We start from the raw sequence: 21345 nt of genomic DNA, 5'->3' as shown, positions 1-21345 counted from the left end.
GATTAGTGAAATTACCTTTCCTGGGAACCAGAGAGGACCTCTGTGAGCTCTCCCCTCTGAGAGAACAAGGAACTCTGGTTCTTCCCTGACAGGTCACACTTGTGAAACATGGCTGGACAATGACACTTGAGCCCAGAATTCGTACCCACATATTTACCAATTCAGATCCATTTGTGTCTGAAAGACTCTCCTCCGCTGAATTGCATGAACATACCCTAGGGTGTGCAGTATTGCAACTTGGGCATTTCACATTAGTTTGGTGAATTATATAATAAATAATCTATCTCCATGGATGTTGTAACAGGAGAGTCATCAGAAGCTGGGTGTATTGTATAATCCGGATAAACCTGGGCTCTCTTCATGGAAGTTGAACAAGTGGGCTGACCTTCTGTGACATGACAGAGGGAGAGAGACAGACTCAATATCCAGAACAAGGTGAGCTCCTTACCTACCTACCAAGTGGTCTCTGGGCCATTTGTTTGAACAGATCCAGAAATACCTTCCTCACCCTCAGGAGAATTATGAACATTGAGAGAAATTGAGATAATTTTTTTTTACTTACAGGGAATATTTCATAGGCTTGTAGACATCTACATGGGTGTGTAAAGGGATGCTAGGATGTGCTCATACACAGAAGAGCAAGAATTATATTTTGTGGAAAGAAAACCAAAGAGCTTCTGAATTTGTAGGTATTGTTTGCCACAAATGTGTCAGGTCACTAGATCATGTTATGATGCTAGAGGAAAAACTTCCCAACATTGTCATGGAGACAAAATGCAAAAGAAGAAAGATTCAACTGAGATTCCCTTAAATCACCAGTAATGAACAGGCCAAAAGAAATCAGCCATTATGGAAAGAGTGGTCACTAAATGAAAGAGTAAATTCCATGTTGTGGTGAGAAGGAATATCCGTCTGACAGCTCATTTTCACCTCTGCGAAGACTTCAGAGCACAGACTAAAAGCAGAGAGTGCTTGCCCATGCCTATGTCCTGAATGGTAATGCCTAGGTTTTCTTCTAGGGTTTTTGTGGTTTTAGGTCTAACGTTTAAGTCTTTAATCCATCTTGAATTAATTTTTGTATAAGGTGTAAGGAAGGGATCCAGTTTCAGCTTTCTACATATGGCTAGCCAGTTTTCCCAGCACCACTTATTAAATAGGGAATCCTTTCCCCATTGCTTGTTTTTCTCAGGTTGGTCAAAGATCAGATAGTTGTAGATATGCGGCATTATTTCTGAGGGCTCTGTTCTGTTCCATTGATCTATATCTCTGTTTGGTACCAGTACCATGCTGTTTTGGTTACTGTAGCCTTGTAGTATAGTTTGAAGTCAGGTAGTGTGATGCCTCCAGCTTTGTTCTTTTGGCTTAGGATTGACTTGGCAATGTGGGCTCTTTTTTGAAACACCAAAAGCAATGGCAACAAAAGCCAAAATTGACAAATGAGATCTAATTAAACTAAAGAGCTTCTGCACAGCAAAATAAACTACAATCAGAGTGAACAGGCAACCTACAGAATGGGAGAAAGTTTTCACAACCTACTCATCTGACAAAGGGCTAATATCCAGAATCTACCATGAACTCCAACAAATTTACAAGAAAAAAACAACCCCATCAAAAAGTGGGCAAAGGATATGAGCAGACACTTCTCAAAAGAAGACATTTATGCAGCCAACAGACACAAGAAAAAATGCTCATCATCACTGGCCATCAGATAAATGCAAATCAAAACCACAATGAGATACCATCTCACACCAGTTAGAATGGTGATCATTAAAAAGTCAGGAAACAATAGGTGCTGGAGAGGATGTGGAGAAATAAGAAAACTTTCACACTGTTGGTGGGACTGTAAACTAGTTCAACCATTGTGGAAGTCAGTGTGGCAATTCCTCTGGGATCTAGAACTAGAAATACCATTTGACCCAGCCATCCCATTACTGGGTATATACCCAAAGGACTATAAATCATGCTGCTATAAAGACACATGCACACGTATGTTTATTGCGGCACTATTCACAATAGCAAAGACTTGGAACCAACCCAAGTGTCCAACAATGATAGACTGGATTAAGAAAATGTGGCACATATACACCATGGAATACTATGCAGCCATAAAAAATGATGAGTTCATGTCCTTTGTAGGGACATGGATGAAATTGGAAATCATCATTCTCAGTAAACTATCACAAGGACAAAAAACCAAACACTGCATGTTCTCACTCATAGATGGGAATTGAACAATGAGAACACATGGATACAGGAAGGGGAACATCACACTCTGGGGACTGTTGTGGGGTGGGGGGAGGCAGGAGGGATAGCATTAGGAGATATACCTAACGCTAAATGATGAGTTAATGGGTGCAGCACACCAGCATGGCGCATGTATACATATGTAACAAACCTGCATATTGTGCACATGTACCCTAAAACTTAAAGTATAATAATAATAATAATAATAGAGAGACAAAAAAAAGAGCAGAGAGTGAACTTAGGGCAAACAGGAGCTAGATGTTTGAGGAGGATGGAGAGTGAGCCGGAGTCATTGTGAGCCATTCACAAAAGCAGAGTGTTCCAGGGTGTATTGAGTCCTCCTGAGTTAAGAGGTGCTGAATATACACTAGTTTCATTGCCCTCTTTGTGTTTTACTCTCCAGACTCTCTTGGACGTCCAGATTTGAACATGTGGAGTGTTGATGGAACTCAACATAACTAGGAACTTTTCAGTGAAGATGTAGGTAACAATGTGGGTATAATAAAATTCGGTTTATGAAAATATTATTATCCAAAATGTCAAAGTCAGTATCTATTAATTTATCATTCTTTTGTATTTTACAGACAAGACTTGTTCTGTTGCCCAGGCTGGAGTGCAGACTCACCTATTAATTTTATTGCATAAAAACTATCAGTCCAATTTATGTTGTCCTGTTATCTCCATCAAGGATTTAGGTTCATGTGGCCTGTGACACAGTTCTAGTCACAGAGGGAAGTGAGTGGTTTGTTGAGTTGATGCTGCTTCTTCAGAGGGGAATTTAAACAATCAGCTCCTCACATCACCAAGTCTATTTTTATAACTGTGCATGACCCTTGGGAATGCACTCACCATTTCTTACATAATGAGAGTTGACTGTGCCATGAAAGTAACAGGAAGATGTGTAAATTTAAAGCCTGGTTACATAACCTGTTGAATTTTAAACACCAGGAGCCAATCACATTCTGGCATCTTGTTTAGTTGTGAATGTATTTTCAGTTGGTTAGTTCAAGTTCCCATAATTCATTTTCTACTAAAATATCACATACAATCATCTTGAGATATTAAAATATAAAAAAAACTATTTTGAAAATGAACCCGACTTCCAGGTGGATGAAAGTTCCTTTGTGGTGAAGGGTGGAAATATGGTTGAACACTGAGGTTGTCTTCACAATTGTTTTATTTTACTTAGGGGAACTTCTATACATCCCTGATATTTATTAGAAACTCCCATTGAGAACCCTGAACTAACGTAATTAGTTGATGGAGCACACAACAACAATGCTGAAGGTTATTAAGCAGGAATTGCTATTACAACGTCAGCCTTGCTTTACAACACATTTTTCTACCTGATGTGAAATTAGCCCAGGTGCACTGATGAGAGCTTGTCAGTTAACCAAAGACCAGGAAATAGGTACACATGTTTCCGGAGTAGGGCATGGCTTTGGGATGCTTTACAAACAAAGTGGCTTCTCACATCTTCTGGAGAACCCATCAAAATGGGCAAGTTAAAGATCTCTTAGGAGCACCCGTCTGTCCCACATTCTTGGCTGATATAACAGTGGAACTCAAAGCAAAATGAGATAATGTGGAAGCTAAGAAAACTGCTGTACCACGGCCTCAGCTCAGCATAGCTGCCTCCTTCCTTAGGCTTTCTGAAACTCTTGGGATGTGGGTTTCCACACTGTGTACTTCACACAGTAATACTCGGCCGTGTCATCAGCCTTTAGGCTGCTGATCTGAAGATACGCCGTGCTGACAGAGGTGTCCATGGAGAAGACAAACCGTCCCGTGAAGCCGTAGGTATACCTTGGGTTCCCAGTGTAGGTGTTGATCCATCCCATCCACTCAAGGCCCTGTCCAGGGGTCTATCATACCCAATTCATACCATAGATGGTGAAGGTGTAACCAGAAGCCTTGCAGGAGACCTTCACTGAGGCTCCAGGCTGCTTCACCTCAGGCCCAGACTGCACCAGCTGCAATGGGAGTGGGCACATGTGGAGTGGACACAGGGAGTGGGTGAAGTCTCGCTTGACTGGCCTGGTTTATGCCTCAGCCCTGGGACTGGAGACCCCTTACCTGTTGCTGCTGCTGCCAATAAGAGGATCCGCCAGGTGCAGTCCATGGTGAGGAGCTGTGTTCTAGGGGATTCTCCCGAGGAGGGGTGTGGTTGTTGGGTGATGCTCTCAGGGCACAGAGATACTATATTCACCTCAGTTATTTGCATATTCATGAAGGATACTATTTAATAGCCCAATTCCTGACCCAGTATTAGAAACAGCAAATACATGACACATGGACGACACAGTTGTAGAAGCTGGGGGTTTAAGCCGTAATCCTGTTAGAGGCCATGCATCCCCTACACATCCCTGAACTCTGTGATGACAGAGCTTCCCCCTTTGGAGAACAAGATCCTCAAGGACATGCACCTCACTTTAAAACCACATTTGAATGTCTCAGGAGCAACTTGAATCATTTCTAGGCCTTAATATGTGAATGCGTTATTTTGGGAATGAGTGTGTTTATCCAAACATTGCACTTATTTATAAGAAAGGATCACTTCCTGACTTCCAGCAGAGTTTGAAATCCCCGTTGTAAAAGTGGTTCTCATTACAACATCAAGTTTGATAAATGCTCACAATTGAATAGACATTTATACAGACTTCAGCAGTCTTTGTGAAATACTTATTTTAGATATTTTTAAAAGAAGTCCCAGGCCCTGGGAGGAACCTCTTCCCAGCCTACTGTGCACCTGCTCTGCGGTAGGAGCCTGTGCTGGGTGTATCCGGAGCGCCCCCTGCAGCCCAGCCCCCACCATGCAGGGAGGTTTCTATCTGAGCTGACAGAGTATATTCCTACCGGTGTATCCAGCTCAGTATAAAGTGGTTGTGCCTTGGCTCAGAATTCTCCTTTACGGACACCACATGCTCCTCACACCAACATATCTTTTGAAATAGTGAATTGGCCTTAGGAAACCCAGTGAACTCTGCAGAGAGACTCCAAAAAAAGATATGCGTCACCAGGGAGCCCTTTCCTGGAGCTCAAGAGGCACTGAATCATTGGACATATGGTGAACCCGAAAACTCTTCAGAGGTTTGGGGGAGACTCTTATTTCCTTTCGGGTCCTACAGTTGATTATTGCACCTGAGAATACCTGCAGGTGCAGGTGCATGTGGATAGAAGCCCACTCCAACTCTGCTATTCAACTCACACATGCATGCGCGCATGCACACACACACATACATACATATATATACATTGTGGCTAATTTTTACGTTAACGGATCCCATGTTTGCCATTTTTTTCTGGTATCCATCTCATGGAAAGCACTCCCTACACTGGCACTAAGACTGAATATGTGTCTACTGTCTGCAAACAGAAGTAAAGAAAACAGAATATAAGTGGACACTTAGGAATTGCGTGCACATTGAATTCACTTGGTCTCACTTTGGAGCCCGGCAGATGCCCCATGAAAAGTAAATTTGAGACGAATGAGGGTGAAATCATTTTCTTGGTTCTGAAGTTGCTGGTGTCAGAGGCTTCAAATTGCTCTATTTTCTTTAACCTTTTTTCTCCTATTTCCGCCTCAGATAGAGTTTGTGCATTGCCACACTCTCATATTTAATCTCTATTGACTAAACTGGCGAGACGTAATGTGTGGAACACGGAAGCATTACATGTTCTTACAGTTGAATTTTAATGCTGTAGTGGTCTTCTTTCTCTGGGCTGTGGCCTATACGGGAAGTCTCCAGGTGTGAAGCTGATTTTTGCTCTTTTCTGGCTGGAACATCACAGGAAAATTTTCTTGAATGTATCCCTATTGGCTAATTTTACACATTTTCATGATGAAGGAAGGTTGCTGGTAAGGGCTTGTAATGGGGATAGACTGCCTTTTGCCACATAGATAAGGATCTAAAAACGTCCTTCGCCTATTTGTCTGTATGAGCAAGGTCTTTGTGTATTTATCAGAGAGTTTGGTCTCCTGGTAACAGAGCCATGAATGGATCTATGTGGATTCTCATCCTGAGAACCTGGAGGTTCCTGGGGGAAAGGGCGATAAGAGTATTAGGGGCTGGGGCTTCCAGGAACTCTCACCCTTACGCTAGCCAGGACATGCCCTTAATGTTTATTTAGTTCAGATTTTCATATAACAAACCACGCATCCAGGCTCGTTTAAATTATCCATCCTCAGTCCGTATCAGAGCAGCAGCTGAGTATAATCATTACATTGAACTCAGACAAATCAGGCCCAATCCGATTTTTACTGGAGCTCAGAGCAGCTTTACTGACTCACTTAATTTGGAGATTATTGCTTCCCTGAAAGAATTGTAAGGGTTGCTGTGGAGCCTCTGTGGGGTTGGATTTTTTTGCATCAGCCTGTCATGCAGGGTGTTCTGAAAGAGGTAGACCTTTATACTTAGATGATAATTATTCCTAGTGATATGGAAATGGCTGGCAGCCCTCAATTCTGTTTCTTTCTTTTGTTCCCCTGAGTGTCTACAAGAATCCCATGATAAACCTCAGGACTCTCCTTCATGGATGACTCTGAAGATTGTCAATTGACTCAGTGCTACAGACAGAGGGAACTAAGGGAGGATTCTAAGTTAACTGATATGTTGAGCCACCAACATAGGATGCATCCAAGAATGAACCATTTTTGTCAATGCCAATCAATATTAAATTCGAGATTTGTGATTTTCAGTACATTGGAGTTAAAATGTATATGATTCTTGACAATAAGGTCTCAAACTTGATGGTTTGCAGATGAAATGAACTTGTCATGGTTAGACAGAACCTTCTTTTACTAGGAAACTAGTCCTTTAAACTAAAGCACCTGAGAGGTGGTGTCCCGAGATCTTGTGAACATGTACCTATTGGAGAAAAAAATCAGGAAATCTGGTCTCAAATAATTGACAGAAAGCTTATAAGAAGTTTTTGTCAACACAGCCATGAAACTCCAGTTAGTCATTTTGTTGGTTCATTTGTTACAACTCAAGAAGCAATTAAGAAATCTACACAATTGGAAGCCTACTCCAAAGGAGATCATCTTTCCATACTTGAAAAACAGACCAGTAATCATAAAGAGACACTTCTCCATGAGATCTACAACTTACACAGATTTCTGTAACCTGAAGAAGTTTCTCTAAGAAAATTATTCTCTAGACATCTATGTATTCTAAAATACATTGTGTTTATTTATGATGAATCTGTACAAACCCTTGGCACATTAAACAAACTTCATGTAAATGTGATAACTTTATCAGTTACTGTGCTCTCACACTTTACTGGTTTCAAAAGTTCATCACCCTTCTTATGGAGCAATAGGTGCCTTTGAGAATATGCTGTTGTTTCAAGCAAACACATTCTAGATCCTCACTTGATTTCATCATTTCATATTGGGTGTAGGTGTGTCTATGACTGAAAACTCAACACTTTTATCCAACAGATTCTCCTCTTATGAGATCATCCTGAAACCTGACAACCAACTCCATCATGCATGCTTCCAATCTTTTGCTTTTAGGAAATAAGAGGCAAATTCATAATCCATCCCTGCTTTAAGGTGAGAAACCTTCCTGACCCTCCATATTTAGTAGAAACTCTCACTGAGAGCCATAATCAAACATTATTTGTTTATGGATAATACCTCAAAACTGAAACTATTTTTCATAATGGCTATACCACTCTACATTTTCACAATTATGGAAAGCAGTGTAAAGGCTCCTAAATGAATTAAAGCCAGAAATATTGTATGACCAGGAATCCTGTTTCTGGGAGTATATCCAAAGGAGATGAAATTACCACCTTGTAAAGATATCTGCATCCTATGTTTATTGAAACACTATTAATAACAGCAAAGATATGGAAACAGTCTGTCAGGAGATAGACAAAAGAATAAAGACAATGTGGTATATATGCACAATAGAATATGATTTAATGTTATTAAAGAAAGATGCTGCCATTTGCCACGATGGATTGATTTCCATAAGCACTAACAGTGCACCCCATCCATTATAGCTTCTCCCTAGAGGATGGCAGGTCATTATTCAGTAGTAATCACTGGCTGTGGTGGGAAGGCAACTTTCATGTGCTGTTGAATTTTTCAGCATATCAATGTCTTCAAATATTCTGCTACGTCTGCATTGATAAAGTGGAGTCTAACATTGGAAGTAAAATTAAGGTGCCTAAGTCATCTAGACACCAAGTCATTGGATGATCCTCGCTGTGTCCTTGAGGGAGTGGACCATATGTAGTAGCATTTGGATTGGGGATTGGCGTGTTTCCAGTTGTAGGAAGAATAACTGTATTATATTAGGCATAATTATGACTTTATTATTGTCTTTATTTGAAGATTATATGTAATCTCAGGAGATGTGTATGGGTTCAAGTTGACAAAGGGTGGACTTTTAATGCTAAATACTGAGTGTCAACTTGATCTCATTGAAGGATGCAGAGTATTGATCCCGGGTGTGTCTGTGTTGGTGTTGCCAGAGGAGATTAACCTTTGAGCCAGTGGGCTGAAAAAGGCAGACTCACCCTTAATCTGGGTGGCACAATCTAATCAGCTGCAAGTGTGGCCAAAATAAAAAGTAAACAGAAGAACATGAAAAGATTAGACTGGCTTTGCCTTCCAGCCTACATCTTTCTCCCCTGCTGGATGCCTCCTTGTCTCAAACATCGGATTCCAAGTTCTTCAGCTTTGGGACTTGGACTGGCTTGCTTGCTCCTCAGCTTGCAAACGGCCTATTGTGGACCTTGTGATAGTGTGAGTTAATACTCCTTAATAAACTCTGTGCGTGTGTGTGCGTGTGTGTGTGTGTGTGTGTGTGTATCCTATTTGTTCTGTCCCTCTAAGGGAGGCTAATACAATCTTAATTCACAAGAAACTAAAAAAATAGGTGATTAGGAATTCCAGGATGGAATGCAGACTATATAGAAAATATCTTATGCCATTATACAAATCTATGAAATCAAAAGAGGTACTAAGTAGGTTCAGAAATAGTGTAGTCCATAAGATTAAAGAAAAAAGAAACTGCACATCAGCACTGGACTCCACTTGATGATGTTCCACAAAAGAGCACAACTTACACAATCTGGTTCCACTCTACAGGAATCCTGGAAATGGACTACAACGGGAATGGATGGTGTGTGGAGGGAGGGGTTTCCCCACAGTTGGAATGCGAGGTTAGGGAAAGGCATAGAAGGAAGGTGAAAATCATTCACGTGGTATTAACTTAGGGTGGGTATGTCAGTGGATTTGCAAGTTTAGCATAATATAGGAACATAAATAAAAATCGTTTAGATGTGGGTATATATATATGGGTTAATACACAACACATACTTCCTGTATTTATTACTTGAGAGGTTCTACAAGAAATTACTGCACATTAACAAAAAATACACCAAGAATCAAGATATGAGTTTTTAATACTATTCTTCTGTAAAAGGAACCAGCAGCCAGGTGCAGTGGCTCAAGCCCGTAATTCCAACACTTTAGGAAGCTGAGGCGGGCAGATCATTTGAGGTCAGGAGTCCGAGACCAGCCTGGCCAACATAGCAAAACCTCATCTCTACTAAAAATACAAAAATTACCCAGGTGTGGTGTTGCATGTCTGTAATCCCAGCTACTTGGTAGGCTAAGACAGGAGAATTGCTAGAACTTGGGAGGTGGACTTTGCAGACTCTGTCTAAAAAAAGAAAGAAAGAGAAGAAAAAAGGAACCAGAAATTCTTTGAGAAATGGCTAATGCTAGTGCTTCAGAAAAGAATATCGGATAATAGTCTACAATTTCTTACAGTGTCAGAAAATGAGAAAGGGTTCCAAAACAAAGAATTGCTACTTTTGCATTTTTCTTGCTTGTTGATCAATCTAGCCAGCAGTCTAACAATTCTGTTCATGTTTTATTTGTTTTTAATTTCATAGAATCAGGATGTACACATGCAGAGCTGTAACATGAATATATTTCATAAAGATGAGGTTTGTGCTTTTGATGTAACTGTTACCCAATAGTGAACATGGGCTCACTTTCCTCTCACCTTGCCCTCTTTTGCAGTCCACAGTGTCTATTATTTTCCTCTATGTATATGTGTACCCATTGTTTACTTTTGAATTATAAGAGAGAATTTTTTGTGAGTTATTTTATTTAGGATGTCCTTCAACTCTATTCAAGTTGCTGTGAAGGACACAATTTAATTTTTTATGGCTGCATAGAATTCCATGATTTACATCTATCATATTTTATCTAACCATCCACTGATTGACACTTAGAGAGATTACTTGACTTTTCTATTGAAAATAGTGTTGCAATAAAAATAGGAATGCAGGTGACTTCTTCTTATATAAAAGTTTCCTTTTGGGAGAAACATACCCACCAGGAGGGATTACTGGGTCAAATGGTAATTCTAATCTTAGTTCTTTGAGAAATTTCTCTATTTTTTTCATAGAGGTTGTACCAATTTGTATTCTCATCAAGCATGTAAAAAGCATTATTTTCCCTATGCTTCTCTGCAAACATCTCTTTTATTTTTAATAGCCATTCTGACTGGTGGAAGATGCTATATCATGTTGTCTGTAATTTACATTTATCAGATGATTTGTGATGCTGAGTATGTTTCCTTATTTGTATTGGACAGTTCTGTGTCTTCTTTTGAGAAATGTCTGGTTTTTGCTCACTCGTTAATGAAGTTGTTTGTTATTTCTAGTTGACGTATTTGAGTTACTTGTAGATTGTATATATTTGATGAATAGATTGCACATTTTTTTTAACCATTCACAGGTTGTCTGTTCACCATATTGGTTATTTCTTTTGATGTGTAGATGATGTTTGGTTCAATTAATCCTGTTTGTCTAATTTTGTTTTCATTGCATTTGCTTTTAAAGTCTTAGCCATATTTTATTTGCTTAGGCCAATGTCCAGAGGATTTTTTTTAAGACTTTTTCAAGTATTTTTATATTTTGAGTTTAAAAATTTAAACTTTGAATCCATATTCAGTTAATTTGTGGCTGTGATGATATAGAAGTCTCATTTTATTCTTCTACATAAGGCTAATTCTCCCAGCACCACTTATTGAATAGAGGGTTGTTTCTCCAGTGTATATTTTTGTCAGTTTTGTCAAAGAACTGTTGGTTGTAGATATTTGGCTATATGTCTAGGCTCTTGAATTTTTTTCTACCACTACCATGCTGCCTTTCTTATTATATTTGTGTTGTGTAATTTGAAGTCAGGGAATGTGGTACTTCCAGCTTTGTTCTTTTTGGTTAGGATTGCTTTTGTTATTCAGACTCTTTTTTGTTTCTTTTTTTTTCTCTTTTATTTTTCGTCCTTTTTTAAATTATACTTTAAGTTCTAGGGTACATGTTCACATCGTGCAGATTTGTTACATATGTATACATGTGCCATGTTGGTGTGCTGCACCCAGTAACTCATCATTTACATAAGGTATATCTCCTAATGCTATCCCTCCCCTCCACCCCCACCCCATGACAGGCCCTGGTGTGTGATGTTCCCCTTCCTGTGTCCAAGTGTTCTCATTGTTCAATTCCCAGCTATGAGTGAGAACACTAGGTGTTTGGTTTTTTCTCCTTGTGATAGTTTGCTCGGAATGATGGTTTGCAAGTTCATCCATGTCCCTACAAAGGACATGAACTCATCATTTTTTCTGGCTGCATACTATTCCATGGTGTATATGTGCCACATTTTCTTAATCCAGTCTATCATTGATGGACATTTGGGTTGGTTCCGAGTCTTTGCTATTGTGAATAGTGCCGCAATAAACATACGTGTGCATGTGTCTTTATAACAGCATAATTTATAATCCTTTGGGTATATACATAGTAATGGGATGGCTGGGTCAAATGGTATTTCTAGTTCTAGACCCTCGAGGAATCACCACACTGTCTTCCACAATGTTGAACTAGTTTACAGTCCCACCAACAGTGTATAAGTGTTCCTATTTCTCCACATCCTCTCCAGCACCTATTGTTTCCTGATTTTTTAATGATCGCCATTCCAACTGGTGTGAGATGATATCTCATTGTGGTTTTGATTTGCATTTCTCTGATGGCCAGTGATGATGAGCATTTTTTCATGTGTCTCTTGGCTGCATAAATAAGTTCTTTTGAGAAGTGTCTCTTCATGTCCTTCACCCACTTGTTGATGGGATTTTTTTTCTTGTAAATTTGTTGGAGTTCATTGTAGATTCTGGATATTAGCCCTTTGTCAGATGAGTAGATTGCAAAAATTTTGTCCAATTCTGTAGGTTGCCTGTTCACTCTGGTGGTAGTTTCTTTTGCTGTGCAGAAGCTCTTTAGTTTAATTAGATCCCATTTGCAAATTTTGGCTTTTGTTGCCATTGCTTTTTATGTTTTAGACATGAAGTCCTTGCCCATGCCTATGTCCTTAATGATATTGCATAGGTTTTCTTCTTGGGTTTTTATGGTTTTAGGTCTAACATTTAAGTCTTTAATTCATCTTGAATTAATTTTTGTACACGGTGTATGGAAGGGATCCAGTTTCAGCTTTCTACATATGGCCAGCCAGTTTTCCCAGCACCATTATTAAATAGGTAATCCTTTCCTCATTTCTCATTTTTGTCAGGTTTGTCAAAGATCAGATGGTTGTAGATGTGTGGTATTATTTCTGAGGGCTCTGTTCCGTTCCATTGGTCTATATCTCTGTTTTGGTACCATTACCATGCTGTTTTGGTTACTGTAGCCTTGCAGTATAGTTTGAAGTCAGGTAGTGTGATGCCTCCAGCTTTGTTCTTTTGGCTTAGGATTGTCTTGGCAATGTGGGCACCTTTTTGGTTCCACATGAACTTTAAAGTATTTTTTCCCAATTTATTGAAGAAAGTCATCGGTTGCTTGATGGGGATGGCATTGAATCTATAAATTACCTTGGGCTGTATGGCCATTTTCACGATATTGATTCTTCCTACCCATGAGCATGGAATGTTCTTCCATTTGTTTGTATCCTCTTTTATTTCATTGGGCAGTGGTTTGTAGCTCTACTTGAAGAGGTCCTTCACATCCCTTGTAAGTTGGATTCCTAGGTATTTTATTCTCTTTAAAGCAATTGTGAATGGGAGTTCACTCATGATTTGACTCCCTGTTAGTCTGTTATTGGTGTATAAGAATGCTTGTGATTTTTGCACATTGATTTTGTATCCTGAGATTTTCCTGAAGTTGCCTGTCCACTTAAGGAGTTTTTCAGCTGAGATGATGGGGTTTTCTATATATAAAATCATGTCATCTGCAAACAGGGACAATATGACTTCTTCTTTTCCTAATTGAATACCCTTTATTTCCTTCTCCTGCCTGATTGCCCTGGCAGAACTTCCAAACCTATGTTGAACAGGAGTGGTGAGAGAGGGCATCCCTGTCTTGTGCCAGTTTTCAAAGGGAATGCTTCCAGTTTTTGCCCATTCAGTATGATATTGGCTGTGGGTTTGTCATAGACAGCTCTTATTATTTTGAGATACGTCCCATCAATACCTAATTTATTGAGAGTTTTTAACATGAAGGGTTGTTGAATTTTGTCAAAGGACTTTTCTGCATCTATTGAGATAATCATATGGTTTTTGTCATTGGTTCTGTTTATATGCTGGATTATGTTTATTGATTTGTGTATGTTGAACCAAAGAGCTTCGGCACAGCAAAAGAAACTATCAGAGTGAACAGGCAACCTACAGAATGGGACAAAATTTTTGCAATCTACTTGTCTGACAAAGGGCTAATATCCAGAATCTACAATGAACTCCAACAAATTTACAAGAAAAAAACCAAACAACCCCATCAAAAAGTGGGCAAAGGATATGAACACACACTTCTCAAAAGAAGACATTTGTGCAGCCAAAAAACACATGAAAAAATGCTCATCATCACTGGCCATCGGAGAAATGCAAATCAAAATCACAATGAGATACCATCTCACACCAGTTAGAATGGTGATCATTAAAAAGTCAGGAAACAACAGGTGCTGGAGAGGATGTGGAGAAATAGGAACACTTATACACTGTTGGTGGGACTGTAAACTAGTTCAACCATTGTGGAAGTCAGTGTGGCGATTCCTCAGGGATCTAGAACTAGAAATACCATGTGACCCAGCCATCCCATTACTGGGTATATACCCAAAGGACCATAAATCATGCTGCTATAAAGACACATGAACATGTATGTTTATTGTGGCACTATTCACAATAGCAAAGACTTGGAACCAACCCAAATGTCCAACAACGATGGACTGGATTCAGAAAATGTGGCACATATACAACATGGAATGCTATGCAGCCATAAAAAATGATGAGTTCATGTCCTTTGTAGGGACATGGATGAAACTGGAAACCATCATTCTGAGCAAACTATCACAAGGACAAAAAACCAAACACTGCATGTTCTCACTCATAGATGGGAATTGAACAATGAGAACACATGGACACAGGAAGGGGAACATCACACTCTGGGGACTATTGTGGGGTGGGGGGAGGGGGGAGGGATAGCATTAGGAGATATACCTAATGCTAAATGATGAGTTAGTGGCTGCAGTACACCAACATGGCGCATGTATACATACGTAACATACCTGCACATTGTGCACATGTACCCTAAAACTTAAAGTATAATAATAATAAAATAAAATAAAAAAGAAAATAAAAGATAGAAGACATCCATCTCATTAAGATACCAGAATACAAAAATCTTTGGGGCAGGAGGGATATTTTTATGTGGTAATGACCTTTATCATTAACACCTGAACAGCTTACTACCTAAGCAATGAACAGGATCACACCATTTTATTGACTTGTGATCTTTAGAACACAATTCTCAATTATTGGGAAAACAAATCTAGGAGAGGGAAAAGATACCTAAAATGGAATAAAAGGTAAATTGTACAGTTGGTTGTCATCAAGGATATCCTGTAATACAAGTAAGCACAGTGGCAAACACTCCCATAAATCAGTTTATAAGTTCAATTCTATTTAACAATTTTCTAGACTCTACTACAGGTCTAAGATTGCAAATTTAGTTCATCAAGAGACAAGGCTGATAAAATCACAAAACTTCAATTCAATTTCAATTACAGAAGGTGGTCACCATTAAGTGACATACAGACCATCTTATCTGTCATTACGTGAGAGAGACTATATTATCTAGTCTATCTCCCTCATTTTGTGGAAGTGAGGCCCAAAGACATTTAGCTATTTGGTGGAAAAGCTTGGATTAGACCATGTCACCTAACCTTCAGGTGAAACTCCCATTCTAGCTGAGAGTCCATAGTGCAGTGACCACTCCAGGACACTGTACTACCCCTGCATCAAAGTTGGATATCAGAACATTGATAGCCAGGGCTGAGTCCTGGATTATGTAGCATCTAATAGCCCTAACACTGATATCCATATCTAACACTAAGTAACTGCTTCCTGTCTTACAATTACCGATCTGTGGATCAAACAACTGGCTTCTGCCTGCTTTCCTTGGATGACCAAAGAATGACAATTTTATCCCAAACTTGCTGGAAACCAAAATATTATGACTAAAGGTTTCTTGAAAGCTATTAAGATTTCAATTACAGAAGTTGATTACCATTCAGTAATGTAGATTTAGTCTGGGACTCTACCTCTAAATGTATATTTAGCTGGGCTCCCCAAAGTTAGGTTCTCAAAATCTTTTACAGTGTATGAGGTCATGGGAACTCCTTGTTCAGGACCCTTAGCATGAGGACAACCTAAGTGTACATATATTCAGATCTCTGGAATATGCCATAGGTAGTGAATAACAGAGGGGAAAAAAGATTTCTAAAATATAAAAATGCACTATTTTCTTTCCAAAGTGGATATCTTCTGCCCCATATATAAAAATAAAATGTTTCATGTAAAAATGTGAAAATATCCATAAGTATACAAATTGCAAAATGAAAGTGACCTCACAATCCTACCTCTCATAATATCCAGTTTTAACTGTTGAATGAGAGACTGGAGTTACACTCCCTGGATTTAAATTCTGGCTCTGCCACTTACAAACTGTGAGAACTCTCAGGGTGTCAGTGTTCTTATCTATAAAACAGAGATAATGACAGCATATGAAAATGAATAACTAATGTTTATTGAGTGTTTTATAAAGCATAGGCATTGTCCCAAGCACTTAAAACATATTAACTAATTTTAATCAAGTGACCGATTGATATGTGTTAAAGTCCTTAGAATAGTGCCTAAGACTCAGTCAAGTACTCATTAAATGTTAACTGTTGCTATGTCCTTCCAAAACTTTAACCCATAAACACACACACACAGTCTTAATACAAATGGGCTATGAATACAAATAAGTTTTAATACAGTCTTAATACAAATAAGCTATTGTGTAAACTGCTTTTTTGAAAGGTGTCTATGATCTTGTAGACACCTTTCAATGTTAATACAAATGGATCTACTTCATCCTTTTTAAGAAGCACATGGTAATAATAGTTGTTAACATATAATGAGTTATTTTGTGCTAGACACTGTGCTTTATGTGTATCATTTCACTTAATCCTCATGACATCCTTAGAAAGCATGTGCCACTCTTCTGATTTATAGAAGAGAAAAGTGAGACTTAGCCGGATTAAGTTACTTACCCAAGATCATAAAGCTAGACATGGTGAAGCCAGCTTTTGAAACTTGGTTTCTCTTAAACTAAGTGATCAGGCATACTGTACCTTTTGTTAAGCACCATAGTTTTAAACTAATGCCCACCAAAAGATGTTTAAATGGTTTCCATTTTTAGGGGGTATTTTTAGCTATGCTGTAATAAACATCAAGGATCACAGACTATGCACTCTTTCTCTTATTTCCTTATTATATACTTCCAGATGTGCAATTGTTGAGTCAAAGAACATTCACATATAAAATTCTGATATACATGGCCAGACTGTTTTCCAGAGAGACAGTACCAATTGACCATCAATAGTTATATGACAACAGCAACACTAGGCAACGTCCATCTTTCTAATTTTTGTCAGTTTCATAGGTTAAAAAAATAACACCTTGGTTTGCTTATACATTCCTTTGATTGTAATTACTTAAGCATATTTTTATATATTTTAAGTAACTATTTCTTTTGTAAGCTGCATGATTTAAGATTGTTGCCCACTTTTCTATTGAAAAATTCATTCTTTGATTCCAACTATAATTGAAAAATGTAATGATCACAGGCCATTTTAAATAGCTGATATCATACCATAATGCCAATATTTAAATAATTTCTACTTATACAACAGAAGAAAAAGAGTGTGCTTTAGCTCATGCAGGAACTATATTTATTATATGAGAAGTAGACACTTTCTTATAAATCAATAGGATCAAATCAAAACTACCGTCACCTGACTCAAAAGTTGAGAATGTAAGTAGAAACAGTTTTCCAAACTAAGATTTTCTATTATTCAGATGTGACATTAAGACTTCATTGTTTATTTATTTGGACCAGCATATATCATTTCTTTTTAAAAATTAATGTCAGTTTACTCTGGTGTTCTGTTTTTGAGACAGAGTCTCCCTCTGTCACCCAGGCTGGAGTGCAATGGTGTGATCTTGGCTCACTGCAGCCTCAGCCTCCCGGGTTAAAGCAGTTCTCCGGTATCAGCCTCCCAAGTAGCTGGGATTATTGGCGCCTGCCACCATGCCCGGCTAACTTTTTGTATTTTTAGTAGAGATGGGGTTCCACCATGTTGGCCAGGCTGGTCTCGACCTCCTGACCTCAGGTGATCCACCCGTCTTGGCCTCCCAAAGTGCTGGGATTACAGGCCTGAGGCACCGTGCCTTGCCTCAATTTACTCTTTGACAGAAAACTTCCCAGCTTAGATCATGATTATCTGGAAATCAACTAAGCATTATCCTTATCTCCATCCTTATCACCATTGTTGTTGTCATGGATACCATTTATAAAACACCTTCTCTGTGCCAGGCAGTACTGTGTGCATTATCTTATGTAATCTTCACAACAACTCTATGAGGTAGGTACTATTTCTCCATTTTAGAAACGGGAAACCAGGGCTCAGAGAGGTTATTTACCGGAGGCCTCTCAACTGGAAAACATTAGAGCAGGGATGTGAACCCTGTTCACTCTAGAGCTGTTGTGCTAATGACCATGCCTACTTTTTACAACCAGAGTCAGTTAAACAACGCTAAAGCCAAATATAAATCTGTAACTTCCTAAAGGCAACTCAAGATAATTACTGGTCTTCTCTTACATGATCACCTTATTTATTCTTAGTAAATCTTAAGTGGTTTTATAATTCCTTGTTTTAAATAAACTTAAAAAGGTCAACTCATCTCACCTTCTAACAAAGACAAGGCTGTGTTGCTGTGCCCGATTCAAACTGCCCTTCTTCCCCAAACAGCTCTTTACACTTTTTAAAGAGTTTTATAATCTGTTGGAAATCTATGCAATTATTTCAGACTATTTAAAATATGTGTTGTCTATCTTATGTTGTCTTCATTTACTTATCTAAATAGGAAAAAAGTATCAGAATGCTTTCTACATGAACAGGAAGACTAACCAATGTTGAATGGCAGCCAGTTTTATCTCCGTTCTTATCACCACCTTACCATGTCATCCTGGCGAAGATGTCATCACAGGAGTCAGGGTTGAAGTCCAGGTTTAAGGTGCATCTAGATGAGTTCCCAGCATGCCTGAAGTAGCCTCAAGAGGCCCAAAATAATAAGCTCCTCTGGCACAGTCTCCTAATGGTGACAAAGGAGTCCCTCTCATCTGCTTGGCAGCCTTACAATCAGAGTGTTCTTACATCTAACCTACTTATTTCCCACTGAAATTCAAACCTAATTCATTTATTTTTTATTCTCTATAAAAATGAAAAACATCACTGTAGCAGGTAACTTGTTCAATTTCTCACAGAAAATAAAGAAAATTTAGCTGGAATCAGTACTGACTTTGATTCTCTTTCATTGCATAATCAAAAGTTCTTATTTTGCTAAGAGAAGAACTGCTTATCCCCCTCAAGAAAACGGTGAAACTGATTTGAAAATAACATTGCCTTTCTGGAATGTTCATGACTACTATATATCTTAGAATTCAGAAACAGAAACCCTTCATAGTACTTTTAAAGGTCTTTTTAGTAAAAATAATAACCATGGGTAACTTTTATCAAACACTTCTGTGTTAGGTACAGTACTAAAAGTTTGGCATGCATGATGTTCTTTCATCTTTACAGTTCTATAAAGTAGGTGCTTCCCACATTTACAAATAAGGAAGTAGGCTTAGTTAAGTCATCATCCCAAGGACCTACAGCCAGTAATTGGAACCTGTCTCCCTAAGATCAGAACCCTCAGCTATATGGCTTCTTATCAGACTTTTATTTTTTAAACGTGTAAGCTTTCCTTTTTAGAGTATGTTGTTCGAGAAAGCATCAAGCTCTTCATAATAAATTGTATTTTTCTCATCTCTTTCATCATAAACCATGTGGAAAAACAACCACCTCAAGGTTTCACAAAGCTAAAGAGAGTCACACTTAAGAATGTAGCAAAAAAAAAAAAAAAATTTTTTTTAGCTCACTGAAACTTCTGCCTCCCGGGTTCAAGTAATTCTCCCTGCCTCAGCCTCCCAAGTAGTTGGGATTACATGTGCCCCCCACCATGCCCGGCTAATTTTTGTATTTTTTTGTAGAGACAGGGTTTCACCATGTTGCCCAGGGTGGTCTTGAATGCCTGACCTCGGGTGATCCACCCGCCTTGGCCTCCCAAAGTGCTGGGATTACAGGCATGAGCCACCAAGCTCAGCCAGCAAACATTTTTTTAAAACTAAGGGAAAAAATGTGTACTAAGACTTAGAAGAATGCATATAAGCATAGAGCTTTTGCACCTGAAACAGTCCATTTTGAAACTCTGTTCCTTTAATCTGTTTATACATTTATTATCACAGCTAAACCAACTATTTTATTTTCACAGCTGTATAACAAAAAGATGCTCCTTGACTTTCAATGGGGCTACATCCCAATAAACCAATCCTAATTTGAAAACATCACTAAGTCGGAAGTGCATTTAATAGTGGCAGCAGAGCAGACATTCCCCAACTTAACAATTTTTCAACTTTATGATGGTCCGAAAATGAGGCACATTCAGTAGAAATCATAAGGACCTCCTCGATGGTCTTATATCCCAATAAACCCAACCTAAAGTTGAAAATTCATAAGTCAGGGACTGTCTGTATTTTGACATATATTTGGGTAGGCCCCTCCTCTTTTTCCTTTTTTATCCTCCAAATTATTATACTTTTTTATATGAATTCTAGAAATCTGCTTGGAAAGTTCAATTTAAATTACTGTTGAGATTTTGGTTTGGTATCATCTTTTGGGAAGAGGAAAAGCATGATTTAAACTATCCAGCCTCAGCTCATTTCAGCTTGAGGGCTGACTTTAGCTACTTTGCCAAGGTATTCCTGCCAGCTAGGGGACAAGTATCCAAACTAAGATTTAAGGTTTTTAAAGTCCTTTTAAAAAATTGCACCCAAGCTTACATTGTCTGTTATTGATTATAGGAAACAAAATGAGATATTCAACAAACCCAGTAGATAGTGTTTGCAAGACACTTAGGCTTTCAGGGTGGCCAAATAAAGACAAACCTGGAAGAAGCCAACTAAGCTAATAGTTTCATTGGCTTTAGGTAAGACTTTAGGTACTAGCACCTATCAATGTACCAAGCAATATGATAGTAGGAAGAGACCCAAATAGTAAGAGACATGATATGAGCATGCTAAGATCCTATAAAATTATCGAAAAAAGAGTTAAGGCTAACCCACAAAAACAATTAGCCCATAAACAATTAGCCTGGGTGGACCTTTCTGATATAAGCAGGGCTTTAGGACAGGGGAAGATCAGTGTGGGCTGCAGTGCCCAATAAAAACTAATAGATCAAATAGTTCAGCTCTAGCTTAACTAAATGCCTGGTGGTAATCAAAATTTAGTGACAGCTATTCAGAAGTCTATGTGAAAAGAAATAGTGATAATGTCAAGTTCATTTACAAATCAAGGCTGGGCTACACTTACAGCCTTCCAATAAAAGGGCAAAGATCCTATAACCAAGCATCTCTTAATTGCAGCAGCTACTGTAGATCATATGCCTA

At 38.6% G+C, this 21345-nt stretch overlaps 1 pseudogene; it reads right to left on the bottom strand.

Moving 5' to 3' along the window:
• Nucleotides 1–3887: 3887 nt before the first annotated feature.
• Nucleotides 3888–4366, bottom strand: LOC129027737 (immunoglobulin heavy variable 7-4-1-like; annotated as a pseudogene).
• Nucleotides 4367–21345: the final 16979 nt, after the last annotated feature.

This window comes from Pongo pygmaeus, chromosome 22, assembly GCF_028885625.2.
Source record: "Pongo pygmaeus isolate AG05252 chromosome 22, NHGRI_mPonPyg2-v2.0_pri, whole genome shotgun sequence".
Classification (NCBI taxonomy): domain Eukaryota; kingdom Metazoa; phylum Chordata; class Mammalia; order Primates; family Hominidae; genus Pongo; species Pongo pygmaeus.
This window is presented reverse-complemented; position numbering and strand designations above follow the sequence as displayed.